Raw genomic sequence first — 20,049 nt, forward strand, 5'->3', positions numbered from 1 at the left:
CCGCAGAGGAGGCAGGGAGAACTTTGCGCTGCTTCAAAGCCCGGGCGGCTCCGAAGAAAAAGGGGGCTGCAGCGACGAGGGCTGCTGCAGCTTATCCTCCTCTTCCTCCTCCTGTGGCCGCCCTTCCCCAAGGACCCCCCTCTGCCCCCCCATGCTCGCCCATCCTATCCACCTCTCTTTCCTCCTTCTCCTCCTGCAGATGCCTTCCCCAAGGATCCTCCCGTCTGCAGAGGAAGCAGGGAGAGCTTTGTGCCACTTCAGAGCCCGGAGGAGGAAGAGGAGGAGAAACCACAGTTTTTACCACTGCTGTGGCCACACTTTCCTTCGGAGCCCGGCACAAAGCTCTCCCCGCCTCCTGTGCAGCCGGAAGGCTCCTTGGGGAAGGCGGCCGCAGGAGGAGGAGGTGGAGAAAGCCAGAGATTGGCGGATAGGGCGAGTGAGCGTGTGGGGTGCAGCGGCTGGGCTCCTTGGGGCAGACAGCCTCAGGAGGTGGAGGAGGAAGAGCAGGAGAATCCGCAGCTGTCACCGCCGCTGCAGCCACCCTTTCCTTTGGAGCTGCGTGAGGCTCCAAAGCAGCACTTTCTTGGCCACTTTCCCCAAGAAGCCTCCCATCCACAGAGGAGGTGGGGATAGCTTTGTGCCGCTTCGGAGCCCGGAGGAGGAAGAGAAACCACAGCTGTTACCACTGCTGTGGCCACACTTTCCTTCGGAGCCCGGCACAAAGCTCTCCCCGCCTCCTGTGCAGCCGGAAGGCTCCTTGGGGAAGGCGGCCGCAGGAGGAGGAGGTGGAGAAAGCCAGAGACGGGCGGATAGGGCATGCGAGCATGCGTGGGCAGTGGCGGGGCTTCTTGGGAAAGGCAGCCGCAGGAGGTGGAGGAGGGAGAGGAGAAGCCGCAGCTGTCACCATCGCTGTGGCCACCCTTTCCTTCAGAGCCGCGCCGGGCTCCAAAGCAACGCAAAGCTATCCCCACCTCCTCTGCGTCCAGGAGACTCCTTGGGGAAGGTGGCCGCAGAGGAGGCAGGGAGAACTTCGCGCCACTTTGGAGCCCGGCGCAGCGCTTCGCCAGGAAAACTTTTAAGGAGAGTGGGAGCCCCACCAGTTGACAAGCCGCAAGGCAGGTTCTTGCGGGTGTCAATCCACACACGAGGCTCCCTCCAAGCAGCCTGCACTGTCCCCCACCCCACCCCATCCACCCCCTGCCCCTGAACAAGGACCCGAATGCCGGCAGTAATGAGGAAAACTGGGTGAGTCCTGGGCTTGCACGCATTATTCGCTTTCCCATTGATTCCTATGGGAAACATTGTTTCATCTTACGCACTTTTCACCTTACACAACCTCGTCCCAGAACCAATTAAGTTCGTAAGATGGGGTATTACTGTATTTGCCTTGCGTTGCATAGGTGTTTATATATGCACACATTACAAATGCCAAAGATATATGTGTTACTTGGAGTCAGATGACCAGAGTGTTTAGATTGGAACAGCAAATTTCTCAGCTGCTACTCAACTGTGTTCCATGTTGCTTTTCCAAAATGTCCCAAAGGTACTTTTCCAAAAGGCAACTTTTCCCCTTGAAAATGTTTCTCTTATCATCTGTTCTGCCGGGCTCTATGGTATGAGTCTCCCGAAAATTCAAGGGTACAAATTTCAGACACACACACACACACACACTTGAAAGTTCAAAAACAATGTTCTTTATCACAAAAATTCAAAAGAAACAAAGCACCCTTTTTGTATTGCAAAGAGCACTCGTCCCAAAACAACCTGGCAGTCTGTACAATCCCCTTAATCAGTCCTTAAGTACTTAGCTAGCAGCTGTGAAGGAACGTCACAGCCCTCCTTCTTCCACGAAGTGAAACACACACACTTTGCTGTGCTTTGGTTTCAAAGGCGTGAAAAATCAACAAACAAATCCGGAAACTGCAAGGCACGGTCCTGAAGAACAACAATCAGATAATCTTCCACAACGGCCAAGCCAGCACGCTGCTATTTATATCAACAGCTCTAATTACTGGAGCCCCACCCAAACACAGGTGGCCTCTCTTATCTCCTGTAATAATTCTTCAATTGATCTCTTTGATGCATAATTCTGCGCATGCGTGGGTGTAACACTTCCTCATCCGAATTGACCGAAGATAATGGAGATTGGCTTCCTGGGCTGTGTGCCAAGCCCCCCTCTTCCAAGTCACCCCCACCTTCTTCTTCATCCGAGGAAACTGCACTACCTGACTCTGTCGGCAATAAAACAAGGCCTATGACATGTTGATGTTTCCCCTGCATCCATCTCCACATTCCTTGGGGCAGGAGCTGGGCTAGAGCCAACCACAACATCATCCAAGAAGCTTCTTCAATTCTGGAGAATGAACTAAGGAAGCTTCTTGGATGAGAAGTGAAACATTATCAAGGTAAAAGAAATGCCTTTTGAAAAAGCACCTTTGGGACAACCATGACCTGGATCATTGACATTCTTCATAGATATTCTTCCATAGAAACACATTCTGGATTTTTCCCCCTCCTCTGCAGTCAATGGCTTATTTTCAGAGTCCACATTTCTTTTGTTGTCTTCTTCTGCCATATCTAATTCCTTTCACTCCGTGGTTTTCAGAAAGTTATCCTACTGATAGACAGAAAGACAGAGATAATAAACAAATGTGATCTCTCTCCAACATTCCAAGGAAGTGGAAAGGACAACAAAATAGAGAAGGCATGCAGAATATGCTTCTAGGATTATTTCCAAATCCTTTACCACAGTGGACATTGGAGTCATCTGTATTTTTTTAAACATAAGAACATAAGCATTGCCTCGGAACCGTGGCCTATTTAGTCCAGTGGGGGCCAACCAATTGCACAATGAATGTCAGATGGCATTAAAGCTAATAGCAATTTACCCCCATGATCTCCAGGAAATGGTCCAATCCTGCCCACCCCCCCCTTTTTTTTTTGGTTAAGTCAGAGGTACTGGCATCCAACTCTAGCACCAGATTCTTTAGGTAACAAAGTAGTGTATTGCTTCTCTGTGTGTGAGAGATGGAAGGAAAGAGGAAGATTTACTTATTAAACGGATATGCTGCCCCTCTCTGCATATGGCTTGCCTCTAATGCACAGCTAACCAGGGTGCAAAAGTGTTGCCACTTCACTGTGGATTGTCTCTCCTATATCTCATGTATCTTTTCCCTATCTCATATATATCCCATATATCTTTTCTATACCCATATCTTTTCTTCTATTCTCTCATTGATATATTTTATTCCTATATTCTCTCCTTTTTCTTTCTCTAATATATTTTACTTGAAGGTATCCTCTATTACCTTCATTGTGTATTGGTCATAATAAGTAAGTAAGTAAGTAAGTAAGTAAGTAAGTAAGTAAGTAAGTAAGTAAGTAAGTAAGTAAGTAAGTAAATATGACAATGGAGGAAAACTGGGAGTAGGACTGAGACGTCAGCATAAGGGTGTCAAACGCAAGGCTGGATCCAGCCCTCAGGGTGCTTAGATGGGCCCGTGGGCCTGCCCCAGAAACAGTGAAGGACCGGTCCATTATGCCTCTGCAAGTGGAAATGGAGTTTGAGAGTGTGACACGCAGTCCCGGGCTTCATTTTTGGCTGTGATGGCATCCTCCAACCTTATACCAGTGAAAATGCAACTTGGGGAGTCTGCGGCCCACCCGGGATCCTTTTTCACTGGCAGAGGGCTGGAGGCCATTGCAGCCAAAATCAAAGCCTCAATGAGTGACGTTGAGATGGCAATACACCCCTGGCCACGCCCACCAGAAATGGGTTCCTCACGGTTTGCACCGGTTCTATAGAACAGGTAGTAAACCAGTGGTGACATCACTAAGCTGATTCTGCCAGTGCCAGTACGTGGATGCTGCCATCTTTTTAAAAGTTTTTTTTGCTGGTGTTTACTTCTGCGCATGTGCAGAAGCAGACTTTTTGGCACTGTGCATGTGCCACCATTTTGTTTTTGCCTTTTTCCTCTTTTTTGCTTGTTGTTTGGCATTGCACATGCACGCGTATACTTATGCAGCATGGCCATGCAGCATGGGAGGAAATGAACCAGCAGCGAGGTAAGTTAGAACCCCTCCCTGATGCCCCCCCGCCCCCCCAAGGTGAAACAAAATCCTGATGCAGCCTTCAATAAAATCAAGTTTGACACCCCAGTGTTAGCAATATAACAAACTATGACGGCCTGCTCTAGTGGTTAAGGCACCAGGCTAGAAACCAGGAGACTGTGAGGAGTGTTAGGTAGGATTGCCCTGTTGAATTATTTTAAAAAATACTAAAGGTAGGATAAAACAAAATCTTTAAAAAATCCCATACCAAACTGCTTTTCCCAGTACCGTACTTTCCTCCGGGAATCTTTTCCTCTTCATTTTCAGCCAGATCTGGGGTCAATTTTGACCTTGCTATTTATTTTGCTGGCTTTCAGACCACACCAACTTTGATCCTGTTGTGTTCAATTTGGGGAGACTTATCCTGCTGATAGATTATTCGTGATCTTCATGATTTCTTCCCAACATTAGCTGTACTGAAAATACTACAAAAGGGGGAGAAAAAGAAAAGGTTACTGTAGGGTTTCCTGCCCAAGCAGGGGGTTGGACTAGAAGACCTACAAGGTCCCTTCCAACTATTATAATTATAATTATAATATTATATTATATTATAGAACAATATTATAGTTGTTGTTGTTGTTGTTGTTATTATTATTATTATTATTATTATTATTATTATTATTATTATTATTAAAATTGTGAGCCACTCCGAGTCCACGGAGAGGAGCGGCATACAAATCTAATAAATTATTATTATTATTATTATTATTATTATTATTATTATTATTATTATTATTCCTTGGTTAAATTAAGTAGTATTGATCAGTCTTTTCATTACATCCATAAAAAGCCAGTTTGCAGGCATGGCAGGAATACATATCAATCCAAGATTATAGCAGTGTCTTTGCATTATAAAGCAGTAAAATCTGAAATGTCTTTAAATGATTTAGGTCTCCTGTTTGAGCAGGGAGTTGGAGTAGAAAAACTCCCTCCCAATTATGTTATTATAGTAATATTATTCTGTTCTGTTATTATCATCATTTTCTTTCCACTTCATACTTGATAGATCCATCGTTGTCTCATTCACATCTTAAAATATATTTACTCTTTGCAAAATATTAAGGAACTTATGGTTATGAAACCAAAATGGGACCATAGTGTGGCAAGTGCATAGAATATGCACAAGAATTGCACCCCATTTCTATTTCCAGTATAAGTGAGCCCTTTTAAAACATCTTCTGAATTGTCCAATAAATATGAGAAAACATTTTTTGATTTAATGTCATTTTAAAATAATAGGAAATAAACATCAGTCAAGACTTTAATCCCTGTTTGTTATTATAAGGAATTCCAATTTTTTATTCCAAAATTCTTGCAAATACCATGTCCATTTTAACATTACTTTTTAATTTGGAATAATCCTGAACATATTTCAGTGCTTACAGTAGTCAGGAGTTTTAGATCCTGCTAATGCATTTGGATTAACCTCTAAAATCAAAAGTTGTTTTGATTGGATATATTACAATCCCTTAATCTTAGATAACCCAAAAAGATGATAATTCATTGGAGGCTTCTGACTTATCAAGTACTACTAGTTTGGATTTTCCATATACCTTATATAGAGATGTTGAGGGTTCCCCTGTGGGAGATTTAGTGGGGGGAAGAAGTAATATTTCTCCGCGATGGCTCCGATACCGTGAAACAACCAGTAATGAGTTCCAGCCAGTACGGGCCACTCTATAGAGTGGTGGCAAAAATAGAGCTGCGGGCAGGCGCACGTGCCCATGCGAGATTTGGCTTTCTGTGCATGCTCGTGAGATTTCACCAATTTTCAGCATTTTTTTGCTTCTGTGCATGCACAGAAGCAAAGAATTCACCAAAAATTGGTGAAAAGTCTCACGCGTGAGCATTCTTGTGAGATTTGGTTTCCTGCACATACACAGAAACCAAATCTCATGCACACGCCCTTCACTGGACAGGTGCACGCTTGCGCCGGTCACCAGGAGCACCCCGGTAGTGCCAACAACAGGGAACCCTTGCATGGAAACAACCTTCATCTTCTTGTAGAAATTTGTAACTTCATTTCATTCCTGCCTGATTGATTGATTGGATTTGTACGCTGCCCCTCTCCGAGGACTCGGGGCAGCTCACAACATATTAAAAAAAAACAGTATACAATATAAATATCTAAAATCCAATTAATATAACTAACCATTCTAAAAACCCTGGAACATTAAAAATCATTTGTTCACATTCGAACGACAAACATCACACTCGTTGGCCAGAGGCTAGGGTCTTTATGAACAATTCAAGGTGGCAAACGTATCTAATGCTCCCCCTTCCTCCTATTTTCCCCACAATAATCCTGTGAAGTGGGTTGGTGTATGTGCGAGAGAGATAGAGAGAGAGTGAAGGGACCAAATGTCTTCTCTTTAATATTCAGGAAGGTAAAACAAGTTCGTCAACAGAACTTCCAAAACTTAAAATCTTTGTGGGAAGGAGTTGCCTCCTTACAATGGTTTGTTATGTATGTGTTGTTTAATTTGATAGTGCGGTATAAAATAAGAAGAGAAATAAATAAATGTAATTTATTTGGTTTGATCTTTTCTTTAAAAGTGATTTATTCTAAATAGACATGCATAGAATCATGCCAAAACACAACGCAGTGTAAATCATCAATAACTATCTGACGGATACCGTTTGGTATTCCCTGTATGGTGTATATTTTAGCACATTTTGTTTAGTGACCATTTGAAGTTACAACAGCATTGAAAAACAAGTGACTTATGACCATTTTTCACATTATGACCATTGTAGCATCCCCATGGTCAGGTGGTTTACATTTGGATGCTTAAAAACTGATTCAAATTTATGATGATTGTAGTATCCCAGAGTCATGTGATTAACATTTGCAAATGTCTGGCAAGTAAAGTCAATAGGGAAGCCAGATTCACTTAACAATTGTGTTACTAACTTTACAGCAGCAGTGATTCACTTAATAAATGTAGCAAGGAAAGCTGTAAAATGGGACAAAAGTCACTTAACAAATTTCGCACTTAGCAACATAAATTTTGGAGTGATTTGTGGTTGTAAGTTGAGGATTACCAGTATATACTGTACTTTTTGGAATACTGTATAAGATTTATTTATTATTTTATTTATTAATTAGATTTGTATGCCGCCCCTCTCCGCAGACTCGGGGTGGCTAACAACAATAAAAAGACAATGTAAACAAATCTAATATTAAAAATAATCTAAAAAACCCCAATTTAAAGAACCAATCATACATACAAACATACCATATATAAATTCTATAAGCCTAGGGGGAAGGGAAAATTTCAATTCGGCCCATGCCTGACGACAGAGGTGGGTTTTGAGGAGCTTGCGAAAGGCAAGGAGGGTGGGGGCAACTCTGATATCTGGGGGGAGTTGGTTCCAGAGGGTCGGGGCCGCCACAGAGAAGGCTCTTCCCCTGGGTCCCGCCAGATGACATTGTTTAGTCGAAGGGACCCGGAGAAGGCCAACTCTGTGGGATCTAACTGGTCGCTGGGATGCACTTCTCCCCCAAAAAGTGAATGAAAATTGTGGTGTGTCTTATACACTGAATGTTGCCACCTGCTGACCCCTACTCTTCGGCTGTTTTTGACCTCTGTGCATCGCATTTTCAGCTTTTGCATGCTTCATTTTTGGCCTCCGTGCATTGCATTTTCAGCTGGTTCCAGGCAGCGGAGATCAGCGGCAGCAAATGGGCCATGCTGAATAGGCGGTGACAGCGGCAAATAGATGTCGGCAAGTGGATCATGCCGAACAAGCCGTGCAGTGGCGAACGTGCCATGCTAAACGTGCCAAAGCAGTGGTGAATGGGCCACGGCAGTGGAGAATGGGTTGCAGAAGCACCAAATGGGCTGTGGCAAATGGGACAGATGAAAAACGTAGGCACATCTTATAGTCCGGAGCATTTTATATTCCAAAAAAATAAAGGTAGATGCAAATTCTTCTGTTTTTAACTATTAAAACAGCGGAATGTAAAAATTATACATGTTATTTTAAGCTTGTGGGAAGACAGTTTGTACAAGAGAGAAAAAGACAAGAAAAGAAGAAATAAAACATAATTTTCATAATGAGAGACATCTTAATATTGCCTTATTTTCAGAAAGGCTTTGCAATGTGCACAGAACGTATCAGGCCTAAAGTCCTTCATTCTAATCATGTTGAAAACTGATCTCCAAAAATGCCCAATGCCTAGTGAAATTGCTCTGATGATTCATTTGGAGAAGATACTGAGATAATGCTAGGGTCAGATAATTCTGATTTGCGTAGAGAAGGGAATTTCCCAGGTTTTTCAGCAAATTCTTTTTCACAGATGGGAAACATTTTGTAGTCAATAAAATAAAAATATTTGACTCTTAAGGAATCTGTTAACAGGATTAGACAAGCAGTGAGCTTCAGGCTATGCAAAATTGCTGTTTTTCACGGACCTACGAAATATGATGCAAGGCGTGATGAAAAATGCACCCAATGTTTTTTTCTGGATGAACGTCAGTATTTTAAATTTGTAAGAGATGTTTCATACTGGGTATAGCTTAACACAATGCACTATTCTGAAACATGTTTATCTTGGTTTTGGCCTAAAGGACCAACCCAGGCTTAATGATTTAAAAAACTTGGCTCGTGGTTTCACATGATCTGTGAACTGAAGTGTTGTAATATAGTTTTCAAACTGTAGCCAACATAATAATAATTGTTATAATTTAATAATAACTTATTAGACTTGTATGGTTCCACATAAAGAGCTGATAGATAAATTAGTGAAGATTGGACTTAATCCCTGGATAGTTCAATGGATTTGCAGCTGGCTGAAGCATAGACATCAGAGAGTTATTGTTAATGGCGAGTATTCTGAGCAGAGTCAGGTTACAAGCAGTGTGCCACAAGGGTCTGTTCTGGGTCCTATTCTTTTTAATATGTTTGTGAGTGACATAGGGGAAGGTTTGGTAGGGAAGGTTTGCCTATTTGCCGATGACTCTAAAGTGTGCAATAGGGTTGATATTCCTGGAGGCGTCTGTAATATGGTAAATGATTTAGCTTTACTAGATAAATGGTCAAAGCAATGGAAACTGCAGTTCAATGTTTCCAAATGTAAAATAATGCACTTGGGGAAAAGGAATCCTCAATCTGAGTATTGTATTGGCAGTTCTGTGTTAGCAAATACTTCAAAAGAAAAGGATTTAGGGGTAGTGATTTCTGACAGTCTCAAAATGGGTGAACAGTGCAGTCAGGCGGTAGGGAAAGCAAGTAGGATGCTTGGCTTCATAGCTAGAGGTATAACAAGCAGGAAGAGGGAGATTATGATCCCGCTATATAGAATGTTGGTGAGACCACATTTGGAATACTGTGTTCAGTTCTGGAGATCTCACCTACAAAAAGATATTGACAAAATTGAACGGGTCCAAAGACGGGCTACAAGAATGGTCGAAGGTCTTAAGCATAAAACGTATCAGGAAAGACTTAATGAACTCAATCTGTATAGTCTGGAGGACAGAAGGAAAAGGGGGGACATGATCGAAACATTTAAATATATTAAAGGGTTAAATAAGGTCCAAGAGGGAAGTGTTTTTAATAGGAAAGTGAACACAAGAACAAGGGGACACAATCTGAAGTTAGTTGGGGGTAAGATCAAAAGCAACATGAGAAAATATTATTTTACTGAAAGAGTAGTAGATCCTTGGAACAAACTTCCAGCAGATGTGGTAGATAAATCCACAGTAACTGAATTTAAACATGCCTGGGATAAACATATATCCATCCTAAGATAAAATACAGAAAATAGTATAAGGGCAGACTAGATGGACCATGAGGTCTTTTTCTGCCGTCAGACTTCTATGTTTCTATGTTTCTATGTATGCCACCCCTCTCCGGAGACATAATCCATGACTGCTTATCCATGGCCATCAAACCTGTGGTGGCTTTATGCTGGCAGATGAGAAACTTGATTTATTAGTGTGTGGCTTTTTTGCCTAATGCATCATTCTGTACCACATTCCCCAGGCTACAAAATGTGGGGGCTTTTGTTATTATGAATGTGTGGGCCTATTGTACATAAAAGAAATTGATAAAGTTAGTTGGGGGAAAGATCAAAAGCAACGTGAGAAAATATTATTTCACTGAAAGAGTAGTAGATCCTTGGAACAAACTTCCAGCAGACGTGGTTGGTAAATCCACAGTAACTGAATTTAAACATGCCTGCGATAAACATATATCCATTGTAAGATAAAATACAGGAAATAGTATAAGGGCAGACTAGATGGACCATGAGGTCTTTTTCTGCCGTCAGTCTTCTATGTTTCTATGTTTATTGTGGAATGAACTGAACAAAGCCAATAGAGTGATGTAGTGGCTAAGATATTGAAAGTTGAATTGGGATCGAGTAAGGCCTGTCATTGTTTCTCAGTCCTGGATGTTGGACTGGATGCTACATTTGTAAATCAATAAACAGGCATCTCTACTTATCTCATGCATCGCTGAAAGGATGAAATGAGGGAAAATGCAGAAAGGCATTTTCAGAAATGCAGAATTATAAGTGCAGAATTATAAATGCTACCTTAGCAAATGAAATGGCTTCCAGATTTCGGGCAAAGCCATTATTGGTTGCAACTGTATCAATCAGCCTTTATTATAGTGCCTTTGTAGATAATATGTTTGTTTAAAATAAGTGATGATCTCATATTTAATTTATTTGACTTCTATGCTGCCCAATCCCATATTTTTCTTATAGCCATTCATGTGGAGGTACTTCTATCCTCTCCAACAAAATTATCTCCCTAGGATTTGGAAAGCTATTGTTCCAGCATGCTTCCAAGGTCTTTATGTAATTGTGTGACAGCTTACATCCTATCTATGCCAAGATTTCAGGTTCAGTCCTAGCCATTTTTGGACAGAAACCCTGAATGATTGATTACTGTCAGTACTGGTTGAGGGTGGGCAAACCTCTCCCTCTCTCCCTCTCCAAGGGTCACATTTCTTTTGCAGGAAAATGCAAGGTAGGTCACACTGAAGCCAAAAATACCTCTGGTGCTCTCCCCCCTCCCTCTTCTGTAACTCCTCTCACTTTATGCTCTTCTCTGTTACTTGTGGAAAACAAGCTCTTCCTGGGTATTTGGAATTGCTTGCTTGCAGAGCCCATTTGAAAGTAGGTCAAGGAGCACCAACTTTGCTGGGTTTGCTCATTCCTGCAGTAGACAGGAGGGAGCTGGACTCTTAATCTGACTTGAGATAAGCAACTTTCTGCAAGACCAAAGAAGAGTACAAATTGGCCATCCCCAATTGCAGATATTACTGTAATGCACATTCTTATTTAGGTTATCTTTACCTAATTCTCCCTGTGTAGTTCCAGTAATACTTTTACCCGGTGCTTGCCTGATGAAAAGTCAACAAATTCAATTCAATTCAATTTATTAGATTTGTATGCCGCCCCTCTCCGAAGACTGTACTTGCTATATTTTAATTTAGGGTTTAATTTAGGATAAATGGGGTTTTGGAATTTTTTTAGTTTTAATATTTCAATATCAGATTTCTATACACATGTACTGTATTTATTATGTTGTACGCCACCCTGAGTCGGTTGTGAAGGGTGACATAGGAGTCTAATAAATAAATAATAAATACATTTAGAAGGCAGTGGAATTATTTTTAAAGTCAGTTGTCAAAACTTTTGAGTACTGTAAAACTACATACAATATTGATATTTCAAGCTCAAAACACTGTTTGAAAGTTTTCTCCTTCCAAATTTTTGCCCCCAAATAATTGAGTATCTTACGTTTTGGAGTATAGGATGCACTGGAGTATAAGATGCACTCTAATTTTGGGGGAGGAAAATAGGGCGGGGGAATCTACCTACCAGGTTTTCATCTGGCTAGTGTCCTTAGGCTGGTCAACGTCAGCACATCATTTTATTCCCTGGTTAGGGCTAGAAAAAAAAACTTTTTCGAAGGGAATAGTAATGAAAACAAACCTGCAAAGACTTAAGGCTGGAAAAAAACTTCAGAGTAGCAATGAAAACAAGCCTGCTAGCAGGGAAGGTTGTTAGTATCTTGTTAGGGCTGGAAAAAAAAGCTCTGGAAAAGCTACATTTGGAGTATAAGATGCACCCAAATTTTCAGCCTCTTTCAGGGGGGGAAAGGTCTGTCTTATATATTGAAAAAATATGGTATTTTCTTCTAAATTGTTTCGAAGTTTTCTGTATTTTATGGTTTATATTTGGCCCTTTAAATTACCAAACTTGGGAAACTTTGAAGTACATCAGCCAATAAAGGACAAACTAGGTCTCTGGTCCGAAGATAGGCTAGTAAGCTTATCACATGTTCAGAGACTGGGACAAGTAATTTTGGTCCTAGAAAATACATGTAATTCAGTCTGATTGTTACTTTTATTGTTATTTTAACTCTTTGCTATGAGAAAGTTAAAGTTGGCAGATAAAATGGGGCATAACTTAACAATTCTCATAGCAACAGAAATATTGAGTTCAATTTTGATCGCACATTGAGGACTAGATTATTATTATTTATTAGATTTGTATGCCGCCCCTCATACTAGAAATACTGTATGCGGTGAGCTTTCCTTTTCAATAAATTGCCACTTGTAAAAAAATGCATTAAATATGAAGTTGCAATGCATTATTAAGTTTTCAAATTGCCAAATTATTTATTACATTCATACTCCATGTATCTGTTTATACAATGTCCAAGAAAGACTTCTTATTTTAAAAATGATAAAACATAATAAAAAGAATGAAATCACTGATTTGATGAAAGATATGAGTTTTCATAATTTTCCTAAATACTGAAATGTGGACCAAATATACCTCCTTGGGAGTGTTTTCCTTATCCTGAGGGCCACACAAGAAAAACTTGTTAAGTGACAAGGAAACAAATAAATCAAGAGTGTTTGTTTATACCAGGAGTCACCAAACTCTGCCATTTTAAGACTAGTGGACTTCAACTCCCAGAATTCCCCAGCCAGCAAAGCTAGTTTGGAAACCCCTGGTTTATACAAACACTCTTGATATATTTGTTGCTTGTTTCTTCTATGATTATCTCTGAAATTTTTAAAAAACAGTTTAAAGATGCTTTTAAACATAATCTCCCTGGAAAATTTTTTCTTTAAGGTAACTGGTTAAATATTATTCACTAAGTGATATTGAGACCTAAAACGACGAATGCCAATTTTGCCTATATACACGAATAAAACACAATATGCTTCAAATCTTCTCTCTCAAGGTACCTTAAGTATGTAAGCTATAAAACTGCTGCTTCTCTTTTCTGCTGACTTAACTCACTGTGTGGCCTTAGTTAATCCATCTTTCTCTTAGTATTATATTTGCATCAACAATAAGAGATTGATCTAATTTTTTTTTAATGTTGCGGAATTCATTGAGGTCATGTATCTGGCAGCCAATATGTTAGCCTGACTTATACACCATTTTAAGGCAGGGTTTAATTTGCTGTGAATTGATTACAGTACAATTGGTTGGTTATACAGATGTGAGGAATAAAATAAATAAATTCACATGTCACGCTCAACCATATACTGCAGATATATGCGCAATGGCCCTGGTAACATGAAACTGTGACAAAATCAAAACCAAACATAATGGTTTGCAATATTGTGTAAATCATGTAGTGGAATTACTTTGGGATAATGTATTAATTGGTCTGTCTTGGCACAGTTTATAAATCTAGTCACTCAATCTAATTTAAGTTGTTTCTATTCAGGGTTGTTGTTGTTGTTGTTGTTGTTATTATTATTATTATTATTATTATTAATTTATTAGATTTGTATGCCCCCACTCTCCGTAGCTTCTTTTCCAGAAATATCACACTACTAACCAGAGCATACAAAACATTTGCCAGACCAATCCTTGAATACAGCTCATCTGTCTGGAACCCACGCTGCATATCGGACATAAATACATTAGGAAGTGTCCAAAATACTTTACAAGAAGAGCCCTGCACTCCTCTACTCGCAACAGAATACCTTATGCAACCAGACTTGAAATCCTGGGCTTAGAAAGCTTAGAACTACGTCGCCTTCGGCAGGATCTAAACATAGCTCATAAAATTATCTGCTACAATGTCCTTCCCGTCAATGACTTGAAATCAACCACAATACATGAGCACACAACAGATACAAACTCAAAGTGAACCCCTCCAAATACTACTTTAGCAAGACTCTGTGGTTTCATCACCTAAACCCCAAAACTTTACCCTTAGACTGTCCACTGTTAACCTCACCGGATTTCTAAGAGGTCAGTAAGAGGCGTGCATAAGCGCACCAGCATGCCTACCGTCCCTGTCCTAACGTTCACTCTTATCAGTACCTATCTTATGTATATAAACTATGTTATAACTATGTATATTACCAATACATACTTGACAAATAAAAATAAACAAAATAAATAAATAAATAAATAAACAAAATAAATAAATAAATGAATGAATGAATGAATGAATGAATGAATGAATGAATGTGCTAAGCTGGTGCTTTATGCTTATGCTTGCTTCTCTAGCAGATCCTAACTAATGAAGTGAAGGCATTTTGAAAGGTTTATGTAAAGGATGCATAACTTCTAATGTCTTTTTCTAGCAGAGGCTTGCTGTACTAAAATAAAAAAGGTTAATCCCTGGTAACTGGGTTCATGAATCACAGTAAGTCATATGGTCTGTTCTTCATTTAGTATGTAGCATGAACTCAGTCAAAGATGCTATGCTAAGCAAGGAATGACTTGGTGCAATATGCGAAACTAGCTAGTATAATATTAAGTTGCAAAAGTAATCAGAATGATTGCTGTGCTGGAATTTCTCAACTGCTGTATGGTATTATGGCTGGGTGTCATGGAGAATACGTTACAGCACAGTGCTGCATTAGAGCTTATTGCTCAGGCACCATACTCTACATATGAATTAATATTAATCATGATTCAACAACTGTGCCAGGGATATCACAGTATACCACAACTGATGACAAACTGACACTATTTTGCTTTTAATTTATATTTCCAAACTAAAATAAAATGTGGTATGAACAAAATAGGATACTTACATGTGGCTTTGGAAGTGTTAACACGCAGTTAACACTATACTCTACATACAATACATTCTATGCTCAAAATGAAGAGTCCAGGAAAATAAGGTGTGTGGCCAACATTGCAGCACTGTCTGTGTTTCACACGCTCTGCAGGGAACCCTGAATCCCAGCTGGAGACCTGGAACCAGATATCAACCACGTCACATATGCCCTGGAGGGGGTTGAAGAAGAGAGGCATGAGTTGAGGCTTTGGGGGGGCTTGCAACCCCCCCCCCCAGGGAGTCAGCACCACCCTCTGGGCCAGCAGCTGGGGAAGAAGAAACTGTTGCCATAAGCTGGTCTGGTCACAATTGGAACGATTGAAATAGAGAAATCGTGGATTGCCTGAGTGATAAGATATAAGCATCTGGGCTGGAGAGAGGTGAAGAATTGCTGAAGCTGAGTGAGTGTCTGGCTGATTTAATGATAAAAGAAGAAATTTAAAATTTCACTTGAAATCAGGTGTGTCCAACCTTCTGGCTTGCCTAGGCTGCATTGAATGAAGAGGAATTAATAATAATAATAATAATAATAATAATAATAATAATAATAATAATAATTTATTGGATTTGTATGCCGCCCCTCTTCGTAGACTCTGCGCGGCTAACAACAATGATAAAAACAACATGTAACAATCCAATAATAAAAACAACTAAAAACCCTTATTATAAAACCAAACATACACACAAACATACCATGCATAACTTGTAATGGCCTAGGGGGAAGGAATATCTCAACTCCCCCATGACTGGTGGTATAAATGAGTCTTGAGTAGTTTACCAAAGACAGGGAGGGTGGGGGCAGTTCTAATCTCCGGGGGGGAGTTGGTTCCAGAGGGCTGGGGCCACCACAAAGAAGGTTCTTCCCCTGGGGCCCGCCAAACAACATTGTTTAGTCGACAGGACCCAGAGAAGGCCAACTCTGTGGGACCTTATCGGTCGCTGGGATTCGTGCGGTAGCAGGCGGTTCTTGGACTGTATATAAAATATATAATACAGTGACTGTGTTATATATAGTTTATGATCTTGTGGGGCAGCATTATTAGCTGCCCAGGGCCACGTGCAGGCCACAGGTAGGACCCATTTGTTTTAAATCCAGGAAACTCTCTTCTGATCGGTGCAATACCACACCAACCATAATGACTTGAAAGGGAATCTGAATAACAAAATTGTGCTGCAGAATCTCAGGAGCTGTCTTGTAAAGTAGCTGCTTCCTGCAATTTCCAGTTACATTTTCAATCCTGAACTAGAAGAAAGAACAGAACTCCAGGAAGAATTTCAGAGAAAGCATAGACCTATGCTTGACCATAGACCTATCTATAGAGATTCTCAGTCATAGAAACATAGAAACATAGAAGTCTGACGGCAGAAAAAGACCCCATGGTCCATCTAGTCTACCCTTATACTATTTTCTGTATTTTATCTTAGGATGGATATATGTTTATCCCAGGCATGTTTAAATTCAGTTACTGTGGATTTATCTACCACGTCTGCTGGAAGTTTGTTTCAAGGATCTACTACTCTTTCAGTAAAATAATATTTTCTCATTTTGCTTTTGATCTTTCCCCCAACTAACCTCAGATTGTGTCCCCTTGTTCTTGTGTTCACTTTCCTATTAAAAACACTTCCCTCCTGGACCTTATTTAACCCTTTAATATATTTAAATGTTTCGATCATGTCCCCCCTTTTCCTTCTGTCCTCCAGACTATACAGATTGAGTTCATTAAGTCTTTCCTGATACGTTTTATACTTAAGACCTTCCACCATTCTTGTAGCCCGTCTTTGGACCCGTTCAATTTTGTCAATATCTTTTTGTAGGTGAGGTCTCCAGAACTGAACACAGTATTCCAAATGTGGTCTCACCAGCATTTTATATAGCGGGATTATAATCTCCCTCTTCCTGCTTGTTATACCTCTAGCTATGCAGCCAAGCATCCTACTTGCTTTCCCTACTGCCTGACTGCACTGTTCACCCATTTTGAGACTGTCAGAAATCACTACGCCTAAATCCTTTTCTTTTGAAGTATTTGCTAACACAGAACTGCCAATACAATAGTCAGATTGAGGATTCCTTTTCCCCAAGTGCATTATTTTACATTTGGAAACATTAAACTGCAGTTTCCATTGCTTTGACCATTTATCTAGTAAAGCTAAATCATTTACCATATTGCCGACGCCTCCAGGAATATCAACCCTATTGCACACTTTAGAGTCATCGGCAAATAGGCAAACCTTCCCTACCAGACCTTCCCCTATGTCACTCACAAACATATTAAAAAGAATAGGACCCAGAACAGACCCTTGTGGCACACCGCTTGTAACCTGACTCTGCTCAGAATACTCGCCATTCACAACAACCCTCTGGTGTCTATGCTTCAGCCAGCTGCAAATCCATTGAACTATCCAGGGATTAAGTCCAATCTTCACTAATTTATCTATCAGCTCTTTATGTGGAACCGTATCAAAGGCTTTGCTGAAGTCCAGGTAGGCAATATCCACGGCACCACCTTCATCCAACACCTTTGTGACATAGTCAAAGAAATCAATGAGATTAGTCATCCAGGTCATGGTTGTCCCAAAAGTGCACCTTTGGGACATAGACCTGCTTCCAGTATAGACACAATTGTACTCATATATTTAGCAAATACATAAATATTTGATATTAAATAAACAGATGCAATATGTCTTATGACCCCTGTTTCTGATCCAGCCTGCATCTATTGTTTTAAAACATTCATGAACTATTAATTGTATGAAAGATACTTCATCTGTTTTAGCCCTCAAAGTAGCATTATTTATTTGGATTTATTAGAGCTGCTCTGTTCCATCATGTTGAAGGATTGATGGAATAAACATTTCATCCAAAAGGCTTGCCACACAGTCATGTTTCGTTGCAATGATTTGTATATTTTAGCAATGCCAAATAAAGTAGCATTTTACAACCTGGTGTTTGCAAATGTTTGGTTTACTATTGATAAGGATTCGAACCATCAGGGCAGTGAAAAAAATGATGGCTACATGAGCAACATCAACAGTCTTCCATTGTGTGGCATTGGAACATTTTACTTTATGACTCACTTAAGACTAGCAAAGATAGTAAGTCTGGACTCTTTTTAAAAAGATTTTTAAATTTTTTTTCACCATCTTTACATAAATATCCATACCTATATCATAATATAGCGACCAGTTAGGTCCCACAGAGTTGGCCTTCTCCGGGTCCCGTCGACTAAACAATGTCGTCCGGCGGGACCCAGGGGAAGAGCCTTCTCTGTGGCGGCCCTGACCCTCTGGAACCAGCTCCCCCCGGAGATTAGGATTGCCCCCACCCTCCTTGCCTTTCGTAAACTCCTTAAAACCCACTTCTGCCGTCAGGCACGGGGGAACTGAGTCATCTCCCCCAGGCTTATATAGTTTATGCATGGTATGTTTGTGTGTATGTCTTGTTTTTTAAACAAGGGGTTTTTAATTACTTTTAAATATTAGATTTGTTGTACATTGTTTTATTATTGCTGTGAGCTGCCCCGAGTCTACAGACAGGGGCGGCATACAAATCTAATAAATAATAATAATAATAATAATAATAATAATAATAATAATAATAATATCAAAACATACATAATTACACATTTCTGTCCAAGATGTCATTAACAAATATCCTAAATTTGCACCTTTTATACTTGTATCTCCCATCTGTTTTCCTTCTATATTTCATACTACTCCCCTCCCTCTATCTCCCTCTACCTTCTTTCTCCCTCTCTCCCTATTTCCTACTTCCCTCCTCCCTCTCTCCCCTTCCTTTCCACTTCTTCTTCCTCCCTACCCTTCCCTGAATACCTCTAATCCATTTATAGTTAACAGAGGAGCAATTCAAAACGCTAACTTCATACCAACATTGGTGCTACTTTTAAACGTATATCATTCCCCTTATCCATATATAAACTTAAAGTTCTTTCTTCTAGTTCAGGATTGGAAATGTAGCTAGAAATTGCAGGAAGCAGCTATTTTACAAGACAGCTCCTGAGGTTTTGCAGCACAATTTTGTCATTCAGATTCCCTATCAAGTCATTATGGTTGGTGTGGTAGTGCACCAATCAGGAGAGATTTCCCTGGATTTAAAGCAAATGGGTCCTACCTGTGGTCTGCATGTGGCCCTGGGCAGGTAATAATGCTGCCCCACAAGATCATAAACTTATATATAACACAGTCACTATATTATATATTTTATATACAGTTCAAGACAATTCCTCTGCATTCAGTGCAGCCCAGGCAAGCCAAAAGGTTGGACACACCTGATTTTAAGTAAAAATTCTCCTCCACAAGAGCAGAAGGAATGCAATTGAGTGGGTTGTGGTTTATGGCTACAGCAGCCTTCTTGGATTTATTGCCCTTTGGATATACCAGATCTGTTGATCTTCCACCTCCAGAATTCTCAGAACCAGCCTCGCTGAATCTCACAGATCCAATATATTTGGAAGATACCAAAATCAATACATGTCCTCCTTCAGATCTTATTTAGGAGGTAATGTGTCTGGGCTAGTCACATTCTTAATAAAAGAAAAACAAAATCACTGGTGATTAAAGCACTGTCCATCATGTGTGTTCCTTAATAAATTAAGAAAAACTATATTAAATTTCTTAAATTTTTCTGAAACATGCTGGAAATAGAACATTTGGAAATAACACAAGGCATGTGGTTTTTTTTCTCCTTACCATACTTTAAGTCTAATTTGTCTAACAAAATCTTTGGGATGATTCTTCATACGGAAGGAGTCCTTGTGTTGCTTTTGGCCCTATGGAAGAAATTTAGAAACACAATTATAATAAAGAAAATGAAAGCATGCCCAAATAAATTCAACATCTATTTTGGTCAAAAAACAAA

The 20,049-nt window shown here is 40.1% G+C and overlaps 1 long non-coding RNA gene across 1 annotated transcript in view; it reads right to left on the bottom strand.

Moving 5' to 3' along the window:
• Positions 1–1,201: 1,201 nt before the first annotated feature.
• LOC139167582 (uncharacterized) overlaps positions 1,202–20,049 on the bottom strand; it is a 156,280-nt gene continuing 137,432 nt past the window's right edge. The window contains exons 3-6 of the long non-coding RNA XR_011559158.1: positions 19,881–19,960; positions 15,148–15,343; positions 4,319–4,535; positions 1,202–2,617 (exon numbers count right to left, since the gene is read on the bottom strand). This is a non-coding gene — a long non-coding RNA (uncharacterized lncRNA). The remainder of the gene's footprint in view (positions 2,618–4,318; positions 4,536–15,147; positions 15,344–19,880; positions 19,961–20,049) is intronic.

The sequence above is a fragment of the Erythrolamprus reginae genome, chromosome 1, assembly GCF_031021105.1.
Source record: "Erythrolamprus reginae isolate rEryReg1 chromosome 1, rEryReg1.hap1, whole genome shotgun sequence".
NCBI classification, from domain to species: Eukaryota; Metazoa; Chordata; class Lepidosauria; order Squamata; family Dipsadidae; genus Erythrolamprus; species Erythrolamprus reginae.